General features: G+C 43.9%; 1 pseudogene; it reads right to left on the reverse strand.

Moving 5' to 3' along the window:
• Nucleotides 1-377: 377 nt before the first annotated feature.
• LOC125488027 overlaps nucleotides 378-8,883 on the reverse strand; it is a 297,359-nt pseudogene continuing 288,853 nt past the window's right edge.

Genomic DNA, 8,883 nt, shown 5'->3' on the forward strand with positions numbered 1-8,883 from the left:
AACCTCTTGTGGATCTGTATGAGGTGGGAGACAGTGGGGACAAACTTGTCAATGAAGGAATTTGATCCCAAATCCAGAACTATCAGTGACTGGTTTGTACTGTCTGCAGTGGAGAGACCATCAGCACAAGGATCTGTGAGACCGACATTATACAACCTGGACAGAATGGAAGCTGAAACGAATAGGATCAAAGTAAATCCCTGTTTATTATCACTGATAACTGCAATAACGTACAGCGTTACAAGTGTTTACTAATAACAATTCTTGATAGCAATAATCATGTACAGTATCAGATATCAATTCATATAAACAATGTCACAGTCTGGTACTTACTGCAGTTCCTGTATTTTAGTCTGAGTTTCCCAGAACCGCACACATTAGTTGACTCCTGAATCTTCTAAATTGTCATCATTCAGGTTCAGATCTGTTAAAGACTGGTTTTAATGACAGCAGATCTAAGCACCTGAACAGATCTTGTCAGGCCATTTCTGTACAGTCTTGGAACGAGAGAGTAGGAATTACAAGAATCAGAGCAAAGCTCCACCGTTGATCATCACTTACACAATTTAATTTTTAACTACAAAATAATTTTTTATAATTTAATTGTAAATACAATCTCACAGAGTTTGGTACTTAGAGCAACTTCTGTATTTTACAATTCAGATGCAACAAAGCATCCGACAGTAGTTTCGCTCCTAAATGTTTCAGCTTATTATTACTGAGGTTTAGCTCTGTCAGCAACTGGTTTGTTTTGAGGCGAGGTCCTTAGCACGAGATTCTGAAAGAGTGTTGTCAGATAGCCTAGGGATTAGAAAGAGGAAAATGAATCAGAAAATTCCCCATTTTTATTCTTATTTGTTCCAATATTAAATAAGCTTTCAGCATCTAGTTATTAGAAACACAATTTCATACATTTGGGTACTGACTCTAATTTCTATATTTTACAGTCCAGGTTCCTCAGAGCTGCCGATAGCAGTTTCACTCCGGAATCTCCCAATTTATTATCACTCAGGCTCACAACTGTCAATGAGTGGTTTGTACTTAGAATGGAGCTGAGATTGTTGGCACAAGAACCTGTGAGCATTTTATTATTGAGACTGGAGATCAGAGGGACAGGGAGTGAGAAAAACAACAGGGTTCAGCATTAACACTATTATTCATAATAACAAAGATTTAGATATCTACTTGTTACATAGAAACACATGAAACTGGAGTTGAAGTAGGTCATTTACTCGCTCAAAACTACTCCACCATTTCATAAGATTGTAGCTGGTGAGTTTCTGTTTCGAGCTCCACATTCCCATCTGCCCAGAGTGACCTTAGATTCTAAGATAGTGGAGAATCTGAGATAACAAGGTGCAGAGCTGCATGAACACAGCAGGCCAAGCAGCATCAGAGGAGCAGGAAAGCTGACGTTTCGGGCCTAGACACTTCTTCAGAAATGGGGGAGGGGAAGGGGGTTCTGAAAAGGGTCTAAGCCCAAAACGTCAGCTTTCCTGCTCCTCTGATGCTGCTTGGCCTGCTGGGTTCATCCAGCTCTACACCATGTTATCTCTGACCTTAGATTCTTGTTATGCAAGGAAATAAATCTACCTGTGACTTAAAAATATTCATTGTCCCCACCTCTATCTCTTTCTGGGACAGCCAGTTCCAAAGTTACACAACCCTAAAAAAAATTCTCCTCATCTCTGTTCAAAAAGTGTGACCCCCCCCCACACTAATTTTAAAACCATGCCCACTTGTGCTGAACTCACCCACAAGAAGACACATCCATTCCAAATTAAACATGCCAAGATCATTAGAGACCTTCTACACATTGATCAGGTCACCATTAACTTGTCTAAACTCCAGCAGAAACAAGCCCAGTCTGTCTACATATACCCAGGCACAAGTCACTCATTCAAATATTAATTGAGTAAAATCATGAGAGGTATGGAGAAAGTAGATAGACAATAGGGCAGGAAGTCTAAAACTAAAGAGCATAGGTTTAAATTGAGAGGAGATAGATACAAAGGGTCCAGAGGTACAATTTTTTCAAACAGTGGGTGGTGAGTGTCTGGAACAGGCTGCCAGATGTTGTGGTGGAATTGAGTATAACTTCGTCACTTGAGAAACATTTAGTCAGGTACATGGGTGGGATAGGAATGGGGTGGCTGTGGACCAAACGCAGGCAAACAAGAGTAATTTAATTGTGAAAACTGGGTGGAATGGGAGAAGTTGGGCCAAAGGGCCTGTTTCCATGCTATAAGCCTCCATGACTCTAATGAAGAGGTTGGGGCACGAGACAATCAGATTGCCAATCGGTGACCCCATGTCACCCAAATACACCACAGCATCAAGTCTATGGCTCAACTGAGCATGAGACGGGGCACAATTCATTAGGGCACGAGGCAGCTCTAACTTTTAGGCCCATTGCCTGGTTTCACCCCAATTTGGTGGGGCCCAAACTGGTTTATTCACAGGAGGCTCTATCCTCCAAAGCCCAGTACAACACCCTGAGCACGGTCACCCTGTCAGAGTAATGTACAGGAAGCTCCACCATATCATTCCTGCCCTGGGAGCACTCAACGCTAACACTGGGTATAAACTCGGAGAGGCTGAATAGGCTGGGTCTATTTTCCCTGGAGTGTCAGAGGCTAAGTGTGACCATTTCGAGGTTAATAAAATTGTGAGCGGTATGGATAGGGTGAATAGCCAAGGTCTTTTTTTCCAGTGTAGGGGTGTCCAAGGCTAGAGGATATAGGCTTAAGGTAAGAGGGGAAAGATTTAAAATGGACCTGAGGGGCAATCTTTTCACACAGAGGACTGTACGTGTATGGAACGAACTGCCAGAGGAGGTGGTAGAGGTTGGTACAATTATAACATTTAAAAGACATCTGGATAGGTATATGGATAGGAGGGGTTTAGAGGGATATGGGTCAAATGCTGGCAAATGAGACTAGATCAGTTTCAGATATGTGGTCAGCATGGACAAGTTCAAACTGAGGGTCTGTTTCCATGCTATAAAATTCTGGTGAGGGACACACTGTCAGGGTAATGCAGAGGAAGCTCAGCATTATATCTAACCGGGTGTTGTACCTATCTTGAGAACACTCAATGCCCATACTAGGTATAAAGTGGGGGAAAAACTTGGGAGGGGGCAGTTGCTGGGAGAGGGCACACTGTCAGGGTAACGTAGAAGGAGCTCTATACTTATTCTGACCCCATGCTGGATCTGTCCTGGTGCAAGGTGCTGCTTTCAGAAATTGAATACACAAGGCAGAACAGAGTGTTTGACACTTTATTTCTCACAGGACAATTCATACATTATCCTTTTCACAAACAGACACAGAGTCATGGCTTCATACTTGTCAGCATTGCACAGTGTGTTCACGAGTTCAAGGTTGCCAATCCTTTCTCCCATTGATGTGAAGCCTGTCTCTCATATTTAACCAGGATGTCCTTCACCCTGCTGGCTTTCAGATTCAGTTCCAGCAGGAAGACATGGGACAGTGATCAGGAACAGGAATCCTGGCTGATTTCTCCTCTGTCTGTAACCCAGGGGATCCCTGGACAGTGTTCAGGAGCAGGAATGCTGGCTGATTTCCTCTCACTAACCCAGGGGATATCAGGTCAGTGATCAGGATCAGTGCAAAGATGTGCAGGTTAGGTGGATTGACCATACTAAATTTACAGTAGTGAGTGGATTAGCCATATATCCTCCTCAAGAATTTTAGCTTCTTTTGTAAATGATAGTAGAATTTCACTCTCTGACCTATCCTTTGTCTAATTTCCGTCAGTTGTTTCCTTAAATGTGGATTAGGGGCTGCTCCTATCTCTTCACAATTCTTGAGATTGTCACGGGACACGTCATATACAGTGAGCACTTCCAGTTCTCATTGTTTGATGTGTATCACTGATCTTGGCTAATAGTAACCAGGTGGGTGAAGCAGAAATTGCAGTGTGTGATGGGGCAGTGTGTACTCACACTCAGTATCTTCTCGTTCCCAATCAGTAAGATGATGAATTGTATTAGCATGTACCTCCATTACAGATACCCCATCTAACTGTATCTCCACAGCTTTCTGACCTAGCCCTGGCTTCTGAGCTTCCTCAACTCGCATTATTAATTCTTCCATGATTTGTCTAAGCCTCTGCATGTTCTCATTCACACCCTATATTCCCAAAGATTTGAGTACTGAAATCCCCAAATTTGATCCCTGTCACAATGCTATTCAATATCTACCTCTTGTGCCTAGTGAAAGTATGGCATTCCCTACATTTAGTGACTCCATAGCATTAGCAGCTTGGTGCACCACTGCACTGATTAATATTTGTTTCATCCGAACAAAGAACAAAGAACAAAGAAAATTACAGCACAGGAACAGGCCCTTTGGCCCTCCAAGCCTGCACCGATCCAGATCCTCTATCTAGATCTGTCACGTATTTTCCAAGGATCTGTATCCCTCTGCTCCCTGCCCATTCATGTATCTGTCCGGATACATCTTAAATGACGTTATCATGCCCGCCTCTACCACCTCCGCTGACAATGCATTCCAGGCACCCACCACCCTCTGCGTAAAGAACTTGCCACGCATATCTCTCTTAAACTTTTCCCCTCTCACCTTGAAATCGTGACCCCTAGTAATTGAGTCCCCCACTCTGGGAAAAAGCTTTTTGCTATCCACCCTGTCTACACCTCTCATGATTTTGTAGACCTCAATCAGGTCCCCCCTCAACCTCCATCTTTCGAATGTAAATAATCCTAATCTACTCAACCTCTCTTCATAGCTAGCGCCCTCCATACCAGGCAACATCCTGGTGAACCTCCTCTGCACCCTCTCCAAAGCATCCACATTCTTTTGGTAATGTGGTGACCAGAACTGTGCGCAGTATTCCAAATGTGGTCGAACCAAAACCCTATACAACTGTAACATGACCTGCCAACTCTTGTACTCAATACCCCGTCCGATGAATGAAAGCAGGCCGTATGCCTTCTTGACCACTCTATCCACCTGCGTTGCCACCTTCAGGGTACAATGGACCTGAACACCCAGATCTCTCTGTGCATCAATTTTCCCCAGAGCTTTTCCATTTACCACATAGTTCACTCTTGAATTGGATCTTCCAAAATGCATCACCTTGCATTTGCCTGGATTGAACTCCATCTGTCATTTCTCCACCCAACTCTCCAATCTATCTATCTTCTGCTGCATTCTCCGTCAGTCTCCTTCACTATCTGCTACTCTACTAATCTTAGTATCATCTGCAAACTTGCTAATCAGACCATCTATACCTTCCTCCAGATCATTTATGTATATCACAAACAACAGTGGTCCCAACACAGATCCCTGTGGAGCACCACTTGTCACAGTTCTCCATTTTGAGAAACTCCCTTCCACTACAACTCTCTGTCTCCTGTTGCCCAGCCAGTTCTCTATCCATCTAGCTTGTACACCCTGGACCCCATGCAACTTCACTTTCTCCATCAGCCTACCATGGGGAACCTTATCAAACGCCTTAGTGAAGTCCATGTATATGACATCTACAGCCCTTCCCTCATCTATCAACTTTGTCACATCCGAACTGAGCAATACTCTGGCATTTGGATGCTTTACATTGTCATACAATATCTCATCTTTGTTTAACAGTACTATTCCAATAACTGACCCCTCTGTTAGGACTAGGCATTTCAATTCCCTTGGGGTGGTAGGAAAGAGAGAAGTATATGATGTGGGTGAAGCAAGGGGGAAAGCACACTGACAAAGACAACATGCGCCCCCGCCACCCTCCACCACTTCCCTATAACCCACACACAGCTATTTTTTCCCTTTCATATTCTATAACCTGTTGGCCATGGAGAGGGGCACAAAGCATGCCAAAGGTACATCCATCCATCCATCTTTTCTACTTCCCTTTTTGACACACATCTAGCAGGTCTGCCTGTAGAGTGTAGACATCCTATGTCTCTACCCAGAGATACCATGAACCAAGAATTAAAATACATTCTATCATTATTCAGATCCTTTCTCCCCCAGTAGGCATGACCCATCTTATATGGGGTATAATATAAGATGGCATAGTTCATGAAGTTTCTTATGTCCCTTTATATCAATGAGTTAAATTGGAGAATGTATCCTGTCACAGAAAGGTGGAAAGATAGACTCATTTCCTCTGAAATAAAGCAGGCCATGATGAAAAAACTGACAAGGTTAGACAGCATCTAGAGAGAGAAGGGAATGGTATATTGGGAGTGGGCAGGGGAGAGTTTCACATTTGGGTTATGGGGGACTTGAGCAGCACTGAGGGAAGTTAGAAAAGTACATTTTTTCAGCAGTTGAAATGGGGATAGTGCTGAAGAAAGAATGAGATGGTCTGTGATAGAATGGAGGCTGCAGAGATTAAATAACAAAAGGTTTCATGGAATCAAATCTAAACGAGTTGGTAATTGGTTCAGTAAAGAACACAAGAACCCAGGAAATTGGAGCAGAAGGAGATTTTGCCCATTCAGTCTGCTCCACCAGTCAATACGATTGTGGTTGAGTTTAGACTTCAAATCCAGCCCACTCCACATTTCCTGTGATTCCCTGAGACACCAGCAATTTGTCTATTCTGATCTGAAATGTACTCAGTGAGAGAGCACCCACAGTCCTCAGGGATAGAAACTACCAAAGACTCAGAGACCCTTTGAGGAAAATACCTTCACTTCACCTCAGTCCCAAATAACCTGCTCCTTATCCTGAGACTGTCATTATGTTTCAGATTCCCAGACTGACAGGAATAATTTCTCAGCATCAGATTCCACATGGTAGACTATTCAGTAAAGTGAGATTACATGGGGTTCAGGGTGAGTTTCCCAATTAGATACAAAATTGGCTTAACAGCAGGTGATAAAGAATTATTGTGGAGGGTTGTTTTTCAGATTGGAGACTTGTGACCAGCGGTGTTCCACAGGGATCGGTGCTGCGGCCACTTTTGTCATTTGAATATATGATTTGGATGAGAATATAGAAAGCTTGGTTAGTAAATATGCGGATGACACCATGGTTGGTGGTATGGTGGACAGTGTCAGGAAGGTTATCTCAGATTACAAAGAGGTCTTGATCAATTGGGTTGACAGGCTGAACAGTGGCAAATGCAGTTTAATTTGGATAAATGTGAGGTATTACATTTTGGAAAAACAAACAAAGATAAGACTTACACAATTAAAAGTCAGACATTGGGCGGTGTTGTAGAACAGAGAGACTGAGGTGTTCAAGTACATAATACTTTGAAGTTTGCATCACATGTAGATAAGGAAGTTAGCCTGGAGCTTGGTGACCAGTGGTGTTCCGCAGGGATCTGTTCTGGGGCCTCTGCTCTTTGTGATCTTTGTAAATGACTTGGATGAGGAAGTGGAAGGGTGGATTAGTAAGTTTGCCGATGACACGAAGGTTTGTGGAGTTGTGGATAGCGTGGAAGGCTGTGGTAGCTTACAATGGGACATTGACAGGATGCAGAGCTGAGCAAAGAAGTGGCAGATGGAATTCAACCCAGAAAAGTGTGAAGTGATTCATTTTGGAAGGTCGAATTTGAATCCAGAATGCAGGGTTAATGGCAGGATTCTTGGCAGTGTGAAGGAACAGAGGGATCTTGGGGTCCACGTCCATAGATCCCTCAAAGTTGCTCCCCACGTTGATAGGGTTGTAAAGAAGGCATATGGTGTGTTGGTTTTCATTGGCGGGGAATTGAGTTTAAGAGCCGCGAGGTAATGCTGCAGCTCTATAAAACCATGGTTAGACCACACTTGAAATATTGTGTTCAGTTCTGGTCACCTCATTATCGGAAGGATTTGGAAGCTTTAGAGAGAGTGCAGAGAAGATTTACCAGGATGCTGCCTGGACTGGAGGGCATGTCTTATGAGGAAAGATTGAGGGAGCTACGGCTTTTCTCATTGGAACAAAGAAGAACAAGAAGTGATTTGATAGAGGTGTACAAGATGATGAGAGGCATAGATAGAGTGGATCTCTGACTATCCAGAGACTTTTTCCCAGGGTGGAAATGACTATTACGAGGGGGCATAATTTTAAAATGATTGGAGGAAGGTATAGGGGAGATGTCAGAGGTAGATTCTTCACACAGAGAGTGTTGGGCATGCAGAATGCGCTACTGGCAGTGGTAGTGGAGTCAGATACTTTAGAGACTTTTAAGCGACTCTTGGATAGGCACATGTAGGGTAAGCAGGGTAGTTTGATCTTAGTAGAATAATAGGTTGGCACAACATCGTGGGCCAAAGGGCCCATTGTTCTATGTTCTGTGTTCTTAAGAAGGCATTTACCATGATTGCCTTCATTGCTCTGGCCTTTGAGTATCGGAGTTGCAACATTATGTTGAGGTTGTACAAGACATTGATAAGGCCTGTTCATAGAATCCCTACAGTGTGGAAACAGGCCACTTGGCCCAACAAGTCCACACCGCCCCTCAGAGCATCCCATCCCTCATAACCCACCTAATCTATTCATCCCTGAACACTATGGGCAATTTAACATGGTCAATCCACCTAGCCTGCACATCTTTGGACTATGGGAGGAAACCGGAGCACCCAGAGGAAACCCATGCTGACACAGGGAGAATGTACAAACTCCACACAGACAGTCACCCGAGGCTGGAATCGAACCCGGGTCCCTGGCGCTGTGAGGCAGCAGTGCGAACCACTGAGCCACCGTGCCACCCCTGATCTGGAATACTGTGTCCAGTTCTAGTCGCCCTTTTATTGGAAGGATATTATGAAGTTGGAGAGGCGTCAGAAATGATTTACCGCGATGTTGCTGGGAATACAGGGATAACAAGGTGTAAAGCTGGATGAACACAGCAGGCCAAGCAGCATCAGAGGAGCAGGAAGGCTGACGTTTCGGGGTCTAGGCC

The sequence above is a fragment of the Rhincodon typus genome, chromosome 48 (genome assembly GCF_021869965.1).
Source record: "Rhincodon typus isolate 14 chromosome 48, sRhiTyp1.1, whole genome shotgun sequence".
In the NCBI taxonomy this organism is placed as follows: domain Eukaryota; kingdom Metazoa; phylum Chordata; class Chondrichthyes; order Orectolobiformes; family Rhincodontidae; genus Rhincodon; species Rhincodon typus.